This window comes from Pipistrellus kuhlii, unplaced genomic scaffold (assembly GCF_014108245.1).
Source record: "Pipistrellus kuhlii isolate mPipKuh1 unplaced genomic scaffold, mPipKuh1.p scaffold_m20_p_2, whole genome shotgun sequence".
NCBI classification, from domain to species: Eukaryota; Metazoa; Chordata; class Mammalia; order Chiroptera; family Vespertilionidae; genus Pipistrellus; species Pipistrellus kuhlii.
In genome coordinates this window covers 83,121,291-83,133,692 of record NW_023425515.1, presented here as the reverse complement: position 1 = coordinate 83,133,692, position 12,402 = coordinate 83,121,291, and the positions used below count along the sequence as shown (strand labels likewise).

The window sequence follows — 12,402 nt, the reverse complement described above, 5'->3', positions numbered from 1 at the left end:
AATACTCAACAACTTGTTTAGGATCCATAGGAGAGGTGAGGATAAAGAATAAATTGCTGCCCTCCAGATATACAGGTGAATATAGGGAGTCATGGCTTACCCAGAGCAAAAACTCGAAAGAGGAAATCAGTAAACAAACCACTGCCAAGGTGGAAAACCTCAACTGTACTTGACAAATTGAGGGAGACTCAGTGCAGGCAAATCTGAGAGTTAAAAACTCTAATGGTGACCAAGTCATAAGGCAACCTTCATACTTTTGTGAGTTTTATCTGCAGGAGTTTAACCAAGTTCTCACAGTAAATATTGAAGAGACATCCCTTCCTGCTTCCACCAAGGCAAGGGGTAAATAAACCATTTTGAATAATAAAAAACAACAAAAAACAACAACAACAAAAAAAACCCACAAAACACTCTGTTCCTATTTTTAAAATCTTTATTGTTCAGATTATTACAGATGTTCCTATTTCCCCCACCCCTAAATCCCCTCTACCTGGCTCCCACCCAACCCCCGGCCCTCACCGTCCCTGCACTGTCCTCACTGCACCCCCACTCCAGTGTCCTCTTTCATAGGTATAAGCTCTTTGTCCAATCTCTCCCCACACCTCTCAAACCCCCTTTCCCCCAAGAATTGTCTGTCCACTCCTTTTCCATGCCCCTGACTATATTACATTCACCAGTTTGTTCTGTTCATCAGCTTTTTTATTCTTTTTTAAAAAAATATATTTTATTGATTTTATACAGAGAGGAAGGGAGAGAGATAGAGAGTTAGAAACATCGATGAAAGAGTCATCGGTCAGCTGCCTCTTGCACACCCCCTACCGGGGATATGCCCGCAACCAAGGTACATGCCCTTGACCGGAATCGAACCCGGGACCCTTCAGTCCCCAAGCCGACGCTTTATCCATTGAGACAAACTGGTCCCGGCAGCTTTTTTATTCTTTTGATTTTTACATTCACTTGTTGATAGATATATATTTGTTGTCACTTTGTTATTCATAATTTTTTATCTTTACCTTTTTCTTCTTCTTCCCATTCTTAAAGAGTACCCTTCAGCATTTCATATAATACTGGTTTGGTGGTGATGATCACCTTTAACTTCTTTTCTGTGAAGCTCTTTATCTGCCCTTCGATTCTAAATGATAGTTTTGCTGGATAGAGTAATCTTGGCTGTAGGTTCTTATTATTCATCACTTTGAATATTTCTTGCTGCTCCCTTCTGGCCTGCATAGTTTCTGTTGAGAAATCAGCTGAAGGTAATATGAGCACTACCCTGTAGGTAACTACTGTTTTTTTCTTGATTCTTTTATGATTCTCTCTTTGTCTCTTGCCCCTAGCATTTTAATTATTATTTTTCTTAGTGTGGTCCTCTTTTTGGATTCCTCTTATTTAAAATTCTCTGTGCTTTCTGGACTTATAAATATGTTTCTTTCACCAGGTAGGAGAAGTTTCCTGTCATTACTTCCTCAAATAGGATTTCAATATCTTGCTCTCTCTCATCTTCTGGCGCCCCCATAGTTTGGATGTTGGTATGCTTAAAATTGTCCCAGAGGCTTCTTTTACTATCTTCATATTTTTGAATTCTTTTTCTTTTTGATCTTCTGGTTGGGTGATTTTTGCTTTCTTGTACTTCAAATTTTTGACTTGATTCTTGAGATTTTTTAGTCTACTGTTGAATCTCTATATATTATTATTTTTTTCAGTCAGTGTATGCTTAGTTTCTGACTGGTCCTTTTCTTTCTTTTTTATTTTTTTTATAGCATTCTCACTAAGATCCTTGAAGGTCTCACTATATTCCTTGGAGGTTTCTAGAAGATTCTTGAATAATCTTATTACTGTGGTTTTGAACTCTATAGTCAGTATTTTGCTTTCATCCATTTCTTTCATTTGTGACATGCTTCTTTGTCTCTGCATTTTAGCTGCTTTCCTGTGTTTGATATATAAGTGAATAAGAAAGCTGTGGTACATTTACATCATGGGATTCTATGCTGCTGTAAAAAAGAAAGAGCCCTTACCATTTGCAGCAGCATGATGGACCTGGGGAATATTCTGCTAAGCAAAATGAGTCAGTCAGAGAAAAACAAGTATCACATTACCTCACTCATATGTGGAACCCAATGAACAAAATAAACTGATGAACAAAATAGATCCAGAGACACAGACTGTTGAATATCAGAGGGAAGGCAGGGGAGGGTGGATGGGAAGAGATCAACCACAGAATGTGAATGTATATAGGCATAATCTCTGGACACAGAAAATAGGATGCTAAAGGGCAGAAGTGGGGTTAGGGCAGATTATAAGAGGTGATGGGGGGGAAATGAGGGCATATGTAATTGTGTTAACAATAAATATTTAAATAATAATAAAACAATGAAACAAAATAAAAACTCTTATTTTTATTATTCATAATTTATATAGCATAATATTTTATTCAAAATAATAGTAACACTATATTTGATTATGTATCTTATGTATGTATCATATAATATTTACATGTATATGTTTTTATATAAGTGAAGTAAAATACAGCTATAGTATAAGGGATGGGAAAAAGAAGTTAGGAGTATTTTGTTATATAAGGTACTCATATTAGTCATGGTGCTGTATAGTGTTATATGAAAGTAAACTTTAATTAATTATAAATGTATTGCAAACTCCAGGGAAATTAATAAAAAAGGTAAAGGAAATATAACTGATATGCTATGAAAGGAGATAAAGTACAATTATATAACAGACACCTAACCAATAATATATATAGATGGTGGGAAAGCATATAAGCAAAATATACTCTACATCATATGATCATCAGAGAAATACAATTTAAAATAACAATGAGGTATCATTACACATCTAGTTAAGTGGTCAAAATCTGGAACACTGATAACAGCAAATGCTAGTGAGGATGTGGACAATAGGAATTCTCAGGCATTGCTTATGGAATACAAAATGGAACAACCACTTAAAAAGAAACTTTGACTGTTTTACACAAAACTGAACATTCTTACTTTACAGTCCAATAGTGGTGCTCCTTCTTATTTACTTAAAGGGTTGAAAACTTGCACTGTATGTTTATATGTTTATATATTACTTACTTATAATTCCCAGAAACTTGGAAATAGCCAAGTTGCTCTATTTGTATTTAGATAAATAAACTGTGATACTTATAGGCAGTGTATTATTCAACATTAAGAACAATTTTTTAAATATGAATAAACCTTAAATGCATATTAGTAAGAGAAAGAAGTCAATCTTAAAAGGTTACATACTGTATGATTCAAACTATATAACATTCTGGAAAAAGCAAAACTATGGAAACAGTAAAAAATATATCAGTGATTGACAAGTTATTTGAGATGGAGTGAGGGGTGAATATGTGGAACACAGAGGGTTTTTAGGGCAGTAAAAATACACTGCATGATATCATAATAATGTATGTATGCCATTAAATATTTGTCCAAACCTATAGAATGCAATATACCAAAAGTTAACTCTAATGTAAACTATGGACTTTGGGTCAAAGTAAGTTTATCAATTATACCAAATCTACCACTCTGATGGGCAATGTTGATAATGGAGAGCTATGCATGTGCTGACATATGGGAGAATCATCTTTACCGTTCTCTCAATTTTGCTAAGAACCTAAAATGTCTTTAAAATAATAAAATATTTTTTTTTAAAAGAGAGTAGGACAAGATATTAGGAAGCACTTTAAGGTGGGGAAGTAAAGAAGAACATAAGAAAAAATTATCTATTGTCTAAAGATGGGGTTAGTACTTTGAGAAATCAGTTTCAGTTATAACTTTCAGAAACAAGAAATGATCTTATATATCAATGAAGTAGGGAAAATTATCTGATGGAAACAAGGTTCTAAAAGAGTTAACAAATCACTGAAAGGAAGAAATGTAAATATCTTAAAAACCTACTTAAGATTTATGTTTTACTTGAATTAAGAAGTGCAAATATAGCCCTAACCAGTTTGGCTCAGTGTATAGAGTTGATAGAGTGTCAGCCTAATTGGGACCTGAGAAGCTTGGCAGGCAGTGCCAGATGTTACCCGAGTGGTCCAGGGGGCTACCAGGACCGGGCAAGTGGCATGGACAGAGCCTGAAGTCACCCGCGGGGTCCAGACCAGAATCAGGATAGGCAGGGGTGGCCAGGGTCTCCGGGATCACTGTCTGCTCCTGGGCTGCCTGAGGACACTGGTGGAGCAGGTCAGAATTGAACATTTTAATGAAAATGGGATGCCTGTGCCCAGACCCACAACCTGTCCCTGGAGAGGAGAGGGGAGTGGGCAGTTAGGAGGCACTGGGGCTCCTAAGTGGCTGGGAACAACCTGTAGGTGAACTACCAGAAAGATGTGCTGAACCATGAGGATGCAGAGGGCTGGCTGATGGAGGTGAGTAAAGGTGCAGTTGAGGTGGTTCTTGCTGGCGCTGAGCTGGAAAAGTGCATGAACAGCCTGATGGACAAAATTGCCTTTCTGAAGAAGGTATACATGAAAAGGAGATCACCAAGCTGCAGGTGCAGACACAGTAAGCTCAGATCTCTGTGGAGATGGATGTGTTCTCCAAGTCTGACCACTCTGCTATACTTACAGACATTGGCACCCAGCTGGTTGCCAAGAATATGCAAAATGAACAAGAATGGTACAAGAGCTGCTTCACCATGCTGACCGAGAGCTCTGCCAACAACACCTACATGGTGTGGGCTATTGACAGCTCAAGCGCTGGGAAAGCAGCTGCAAGAGCTGGAGGATAAGCAGAACTCTGACATTAGTGCTATGCAGGACACAACAAATTAGAAAATGAGTTGAGAACCACAAAGAGTGAAATGGCATGATATTTAAAAGAATATCAGGACTTCTTCAATGTGAAGATGACTTTGGACATTGACATTGAAGTTTACAGGAAACTCTTGGAAGGTAAGGAACCTGGCTCAGTTTCACCAGCATGGGAAGCATAGCCTGTGGCTACCAACAGAGTTCCCAGGTCTTTGGTGATCTGCCTATAGTGGTTTACAGACTAGCTCCTACTTGATGTCCATTTGCTCCTTCCCTTCTTAATACACCAACCACTTCCAGGAGGAGCAGAACGAGGTGGAGGAGACCATTGAGGCTGCAAAAGCTGAGGAAGCTAAGGATGAACCCCTTTCTGAAGGAGAAGCTTAGGAGGAGAAGGAGAAGGAAGAGGCTGAGGAAGAGGAAGAAAAGGAAGAGGAAGAAGGTGCCAAGGAAGAATTTGAGGATACAAAGAAGGAAGAAGGAGGTGAAGGTGAAGAAGAAGATGCCCAAGAAGCTGAGGAGAAGAAGAAAGATGAAGGTGCTGGGGAGGAGCAGGCAACCAAGAAGAAAGATTGAGCCCCTCTTTCCTTAATTATTTCAGAAATAATCCTTCTGAAACCAAGTCAACTCCATCACCAACCAAGTGGTTGAGTTCCCAATACTATATTAATTAAGAAGTCAATATATATAACATTCTGAGGTGACTCAGGTTGGACATTAAATGTCTGCTATGACTTTTCTCTTTATGTAGAGTATCTATTTGCTTGTAGAGTGGCTTACTGGCTTGCTGCCAGAGTGTGCATGGTCCACGCTTTTTGAGTTGAGGATCTATGACAATGTGAATAATTCAGATGTTTACAATAAAAACATGAATACACAAATTCACTAATGTTAATGTTAAACTTTATGGAAAAAATAGTTATTTGAATCTTTGGTGGTTAGAAATTAAAGACCTCAAATCATGTGAAATAAACAGTAAATAAAGTTACATTGAATGACACACACAAAAAATACATTAGGGGACATTTAAAGAATTGGATAACTGGGAACCATTCCCAGATCAGGAAGGAAACTCGCAGGGTGTATATTATTGTTATGAATAAAGTACTTCATACTACTTACAACATATACAATGTAATGTATTAGATGACTTCCTATCACATGAAGTACATGTTCTCATAGAATAATACTGGTATATATGTTATTGTTATGGCAGTATGTCATATCCTATCTATATTAATAAAAGGGTAATATGCTAATTAGACCATGAGACCTTCCAGATGTCCTTCTGTACAAAGCCATGGTGGTGGGGCTGAGGCAGAAGCAGATAGGGGTGATCAGACCAGGAGGGGAGGGCAGTTGGAGGTGATCAGGCTGGCGGGGAGGTACAGTTGGGGGCAAGCAGAGTGGTTAGGGGAGATCAAGCTGGTAGGCAGGTTAGTGGTTAGGAGCCAGTAGTTCTGCATTGCAAGGGGGTTATTCAACTGCCAATTTAGACCAGATCCCACAGGGGTGTCAGATTGGAGAGGATGCAGGCCAGGCTGAGGACATGACTTTACAGATTGATTGATATATTCTGTAGAATGATCTCAGAATGAAAAAAAAAGTATCAGTAAGTATATAATCATGAGGAATATAGTTTTTTTGAATAATAAAGAGATAACTAAAATAAAGCTGGAGAGTATTATGCGAGGTGAAATAATTCTGTCAGAGAAAGATAAGTATCACATGATCTTATTCATATGTGAAATCTAATAAACAACATAGACTGATGAAAAAAATAGATCCAGAGGCATAGAAGCATGGAACAGAGCTTCAAATCTCAGAGGGAAATGGGGGAAGGTTGGTGGGTAGAAAGAGATTAACTAAAGAACTTTTATTCATATATGAATAACCCATGGGCACAGATAATAGGGTGGTGAAGACCTGAGGCAGGTAGCAGGGGCAGGCTAGAACAGGTCAATCGCGGGGAGAAGGAGACATATATAATACTTTCAACAACAAAGATTTTTAAAAATAAAAAATAAAATAAACCTAAAAACATGGTTATAAACAATGGAGCAACCTAGTCAATATTCAACTCTCTCCTTTAATAAATGAGGACATAGAGGCTCAGAATAGGGATTGAGATGACACTGTGAGATGACAGTGAAGTAGCAACATTGGGACCAGAAGATAACCTCACCAATCCCAGAGATATAAGATCAAGGTCAATGCGAAGAAATTTAAGAAAAATTGTAATTATTCTTTTTCTTTTTTGCTTTTAAAATGCACTTCTTGTTAAGAACATGTGCTATCGGAGTGTGCAGAGCTGGTGTTATGCCTTATTAATGAGTGACACAAGAATAGCCACAAGGAACTGCTCACCAAAGTAGACATTCATGAGCCATGACTCTGACTGGCTTTATGAAACAGACTACAGAGACCACAAAATTGCATAAAATGTAGAAGCAAAGGTAAAAGTAGGAAAAAGAGCTGTGTTCTCACATGTTCTAGCTTTCACAAATAAAAACAAAATAGCCGAGGCACTGCTGGAATGTGTGGATCTAACTCATGCTCAGAACAGAGACTAAATGAAGTAATCCATGAGAGCTTTAGAACTGAAGAGCCCTGAAGTCTGCTCTCAACAAGCTATTGTACCACTTGCTCCATGGAATCCAAGCTGCTTTAGAATAATTATCAATGGGGCACCGATAAGATAGGTGTGATAGCTAGTATCCTATAAAACAAAAGGGTAATCTGCAAATCCACACAACAGTCGAATGACCAGTTGCTATGTTGCATACTGACCACCTGGGGGCAGGTGATTAACCCAGGAGCTGCCTCATGGTGGTCAGTGGCCTCCCACAAGGAGAGTGTCACTCAGCCACAAGCTGGGCTCAGGGCTGTGAGTGCAGGGGTAGTGGTGGGAGCCTCTCCCACTTCTGAGGCATGTCCAACTGCTGACTTAAACTTAAGCTGTCAGGCAGACATCCCCTAAGGGCTCCCAGATTGCAAGAGGGCACAGACCAGGCTGAGAAATCCCCCCTCCTCCAGTGCACGAATGTCATGCACCAGGCCTGTAGTTTAAAATAATACATTGAGATACATGTGATTAATCTTGAAACCCATGTACCTCCTTTACAACAAAATCATGTCTCTTTCCTCTTTGCTCATGAAACTCTGAAGGCTATTTCCTGATTGCTCAAAACGACAGGCTTCATTTTGAGCTGCTTTCATCTTTTAAATGAGTGGTTAGGTATGGAGAGCACACACATTATGTTGGAACTGGCGCAGCTTGAAGAAAGCATGAGTGGAAATTATAGGAGAGCAAAAGTAGTTTGAAGATTCAGAGTGAATATAGCAGATTGAATGGTTTCAGGTTTATAACAAAATGAAAAAAAAACACTCTAGAAAACTGACTGAAAGAAATAGTTATAAATATTATGTAGCATTGTTAAGACCAAAGCTGTGAAGGGTCTGAGATGTTATCCTACTTTCAAACTAACAAACTAACAAAATGGCCTGACATTGTCTTTTCTCTCTCTCTCCTCTCTCTCTCTCTCTCTCTCTCTCTCTCTCTCTCTCTCTCTCTCTCTCTCTCTCTCTCTCTCTCTCTCTCTCATGCACACACACACACACACACACAAACACACACAGGAACCTTAGACCTCTGGATCAGAAAAATGCCTTTTTATTTACTCATAGAACAATCTCAGCAGCACTGGATCCTATACTCCAATTCCCTGTGGAGCAAGACAATGAGAGCCAGATGTCACCTGCATGTGCAATAGGAATCGCACCATGAAATAAGGAGACTCAGAGCATACACAGGGTGGCTGGAACATTTACCTTTCTGCCCTCCAGAGAGAATTACTCTGGAATGTAATCTTCTCTGAGGAGCACAGGGAAGGACTTTACTCTGAAATGTAAACAGATGACTCTAGAGAGAAACACAATCTTTAACTTCCAAATCATGTTTGCCATTTACACATTCATCCCTGACCAGGCAGAGAAATGGGAGTATTCATGGAGAATAGAGTTGGTTTAAAACAATGAGAATGTGCTTGGCAGCCTGACTGGAAATGGGTTGATTCAAATGCCAGGGTAGGAACAAAATTAAGAAACAAAGCCAGATCTTAGAGGATTAGTATGATCTCTATTTCTTTATTGTTCTCTTATAATTTGATTTTATTTCATAAGTTGTTAGTATTCATATATAGATTATTACATAACAATAAGGCAATTTTCTGTTTTTTTCACCCAATTTTATTTACTATATTATAAACAAATATGTGTCATTGAACTCAATCAAAAGCAATTTATTTGTCTTCTAATATTCCTTTAAACAGCATTTATTGTGGGATATTTATTCCTAATCTCTGGTAAAACTCATTAATTTCATGTTTTTCTCTTATCATTCTTAAGTAAACATTTTAAGTTTAACAAAAGTTAATAAAATAGTTTAAATTAAAAACAACTAGAACTACCTACTAAAATGTTTAGCCCTCTGTAATAGTCAATGTACTCAATTTTATTCAACATTATTGCTATTCCTTCACCTTTCATGCACAAAATACTAAGTATAGCCATGTGATTCCCAAGAATGGGGAATAGCTGTCCACTGCTTTCTTCATTACTCACCTTAAATTTATCAACAGTTTCCTATTTCTTCAAAGTTGAAAATGGGGAAGAGAAGGTAAGTAAGAGAAATCACAATATTTTACTTTATTATAGATAGCTTCACAATTACTGGGTCTGGGGGTATTTACAGCTGAATTTATCTTACATGGCATTGTTGTGTGTGTGTGTGTGTGTGTGTGTGTGTAGGGAGAGTAGAAGAGATGATTCTTTATGGTTACGTCATTACTGAAGATCTCTTAACAGCATCCATAGGAAATACCATCTTAGTACAACTATTGTAGTTGCTTTACTGTTTCTACAGTGGCTGGAAATGCTGACATTGGCTTTAGCTTTTGCCTGATGAATAACTGCTTTAATTGTTCCTATTGCATAGTTTCTAAGATGAATTCATGTCAGGTGCTCTTACTGATGGATGAACACTCCTGAAACCTTTTACAAAACAAAGCCTTGGAGTTCAGGCATAGTCCACTGTGCCCTTCTTCTTCCTTGACACATCTCTCCACATTGAACCAGCAGCACATCTTGTTCTTAGATTTCCCAGGCAGAAGTTAGAAACCAGCCTACTCTCTGATCTCTTTGCTTCCTCAGATTCAATGGGGCAAACATTGAACACTCACTGCCTCTCTCTTTTAGCAGGAGGAGGGGAAAACCCCCACACTTACCTTATATCCTACTTGGTGTGTCAAAATCACAGGCACTTTCTGCAAATACATCCTCCTTATGCATTTATCTTCATTTTGCAACATTTCATCCCATCTGTAAGCTTTGGGCTACTTCCATTAGAGTGTTTTATAATGTAGAATGTGCTGTCCTCATGCTTTCAGACTAAACTAAGCCCAGAAGTATCCTATGAAATTTCTTAACATACCATAAGCTCTTCAAAGACAGTACATAAAAAGGTTCTATAAATACTCTAGAGTAAATATAAACTTAATTTAAAAAACACCATAAAATATTTGAAAAATACAAATTCTCATAATTAGAATTTGATAAAAAAATTGAGCATACAGTAGATTTCAAATTAAAGATATTAACATTAAATATCTAGTTGGTATTCTTTGTGCTGACCACAGAAAAACAAAATCAAGCACCTTCAAATTGTAAAAAAGAATAATTATTTGTAATAAAAATTATTATAAAACAATATTCATAAAAATGAAAGTCTGGATATCTGGATATTTGAGTTCACTCTGAGATTTAATAGATTATTGATATAATGTCAGAAAAAAAGGTTTAGCTTTGAAGGAAATAGTATATCACTTATTAAGACACGTGAAATATAATAACAACTGATGTACAAATAGTGATGCTTGTATATTGTTATGCATGTAAATGGACACCATGAAACAAATCTATAGCAGCAAAATAGGAAAAGCAATTTCAAATGCTGCATTTCTCTCTAATAAAAGTGATTTCAGATGCTACATTTCTCTCTACTAAAGCCTTTTAGTTAGGGCTAACGCTAACACATGTTATTTAACTGGGTTTAATGCAGAGGCCATAATTTGAAAATAAAGCTTTTCAGACTCTGAGAACTTATTATTTCAAAGAAAAAAGAGATGTACTAATATTTCCAAAGTGTTATTTGGTAAACTTTAAGTTCTGCTAATTAATACAGATATTTTATAGATACATTTATACAGCATAAAAAAACAACTTTTTAAAATGCTTTCTTATATTTTGTAATGTATCAGACAATTTTTCACTCAGAAGTAATATCATTGCCTAGTAAATAGCTGGTAATTATAAACCAACTAGAGTCTTGGTGTGCAAAATTCATGCACGGGGGAGGGGTGTTCATCAGCCTGGTCTGCACCCTCTCCAATCTGGGATCCCAGGATTGGTCCTAAACTGGCAGTCAGACATCCCTCTCACAATCTGGGACCGCTGGCTCCTAACTGCTCACCTGCCTGCCTGCCTGATGACCCCTAACTGCCTCTCTCTACCAGTCTGATCATCCCCTAGCCGCTTCCCTGCTGGCCTGATTGCCCCCTAACCACTCCCTGCCAGCCAGATCTCCACTTAACTGTTTCCCTGTTGGCCTGATCATCCCTAATAGCTCTTCTCTGTAGGTCTTATCACCCCTAACTGCTTTCCCCTTTTGGCCTGATTGCCCCCTAATTGCTATCCCCTGCCAGCCTGATTGTCCACTAACTCCTTGCTCCCCCACTTCTGCCTGATTGCCCCTAACCGCCTCTACCTTAGCCCCTGTTACCATGGCTTTGTCTGGAAGGAAACTGGACATCCAGAAGATGTCTGGTTGACCCTGCCTAATTAGCATATTACACTTTTATTAGTATAGATGATATATAACATTTAAAAAAATATATTTTATTGATTTTTTTCACAGAGAAGAAGGGAGAGGGATAAAGAATTAGCAACATCGATGAGAGAGAAACATTGATCAGCTGCCTCCTGCACACCCACTACTGGGGATGTGCTCACAACCAAGGTACATGCCCTTGACCGACATCAAACCTGAGACCAATTGATACCCTCTCCACTGAGCCAAACCAGATTCGGCAGTTATATAATTTTTTTTAACATTGAAACAATAGTATAAATATATGTAAATATAATTATATATCATATACTACATAAAATATACATTACTTGGTATATATTATATTACCTACAAATAACAATGTAACACTATGTTACATATAACAATATAGACCATTACATCTTTAAATTATTGCTGTTTAAGAGAATTGTTTGCAATGATAGGAATATTTTGCACTGTACAATGTGGCAGCCAATAACTATATTTGACTACTGAACGTGTGAAATGTACTAGTGGTCTGAGGAATTAAATTTCAATTTCATTTAACTCTAACTATTTTAAATTTGGCATCTAAATCTCCATGTGTGCTTTGTGTCTTCCACATTAGACAAAACACTTTATTTTTTTATTTTATTTTTTTTAATATATTTTATTGATTTTTCACAGAGAGGAAGGGAGAGGGATAGAGAGCTAGAAACATTGATGAGAGAGATACATT

General features: G+C 37.5%; 1 pseudogene; it reads left to right on the top strand.

Annotated features, from left to right (window-relative positions):
• The first annotated feature begins 4,387 nt into the window (after positions 1 to 4,387).
• Positions 4,388 to 5,287, top strand: LOC123652619 (annotated as a pseudogene).
• Positions 5,288 to 12,402: the final 7,115 nt, after the last annotated feature.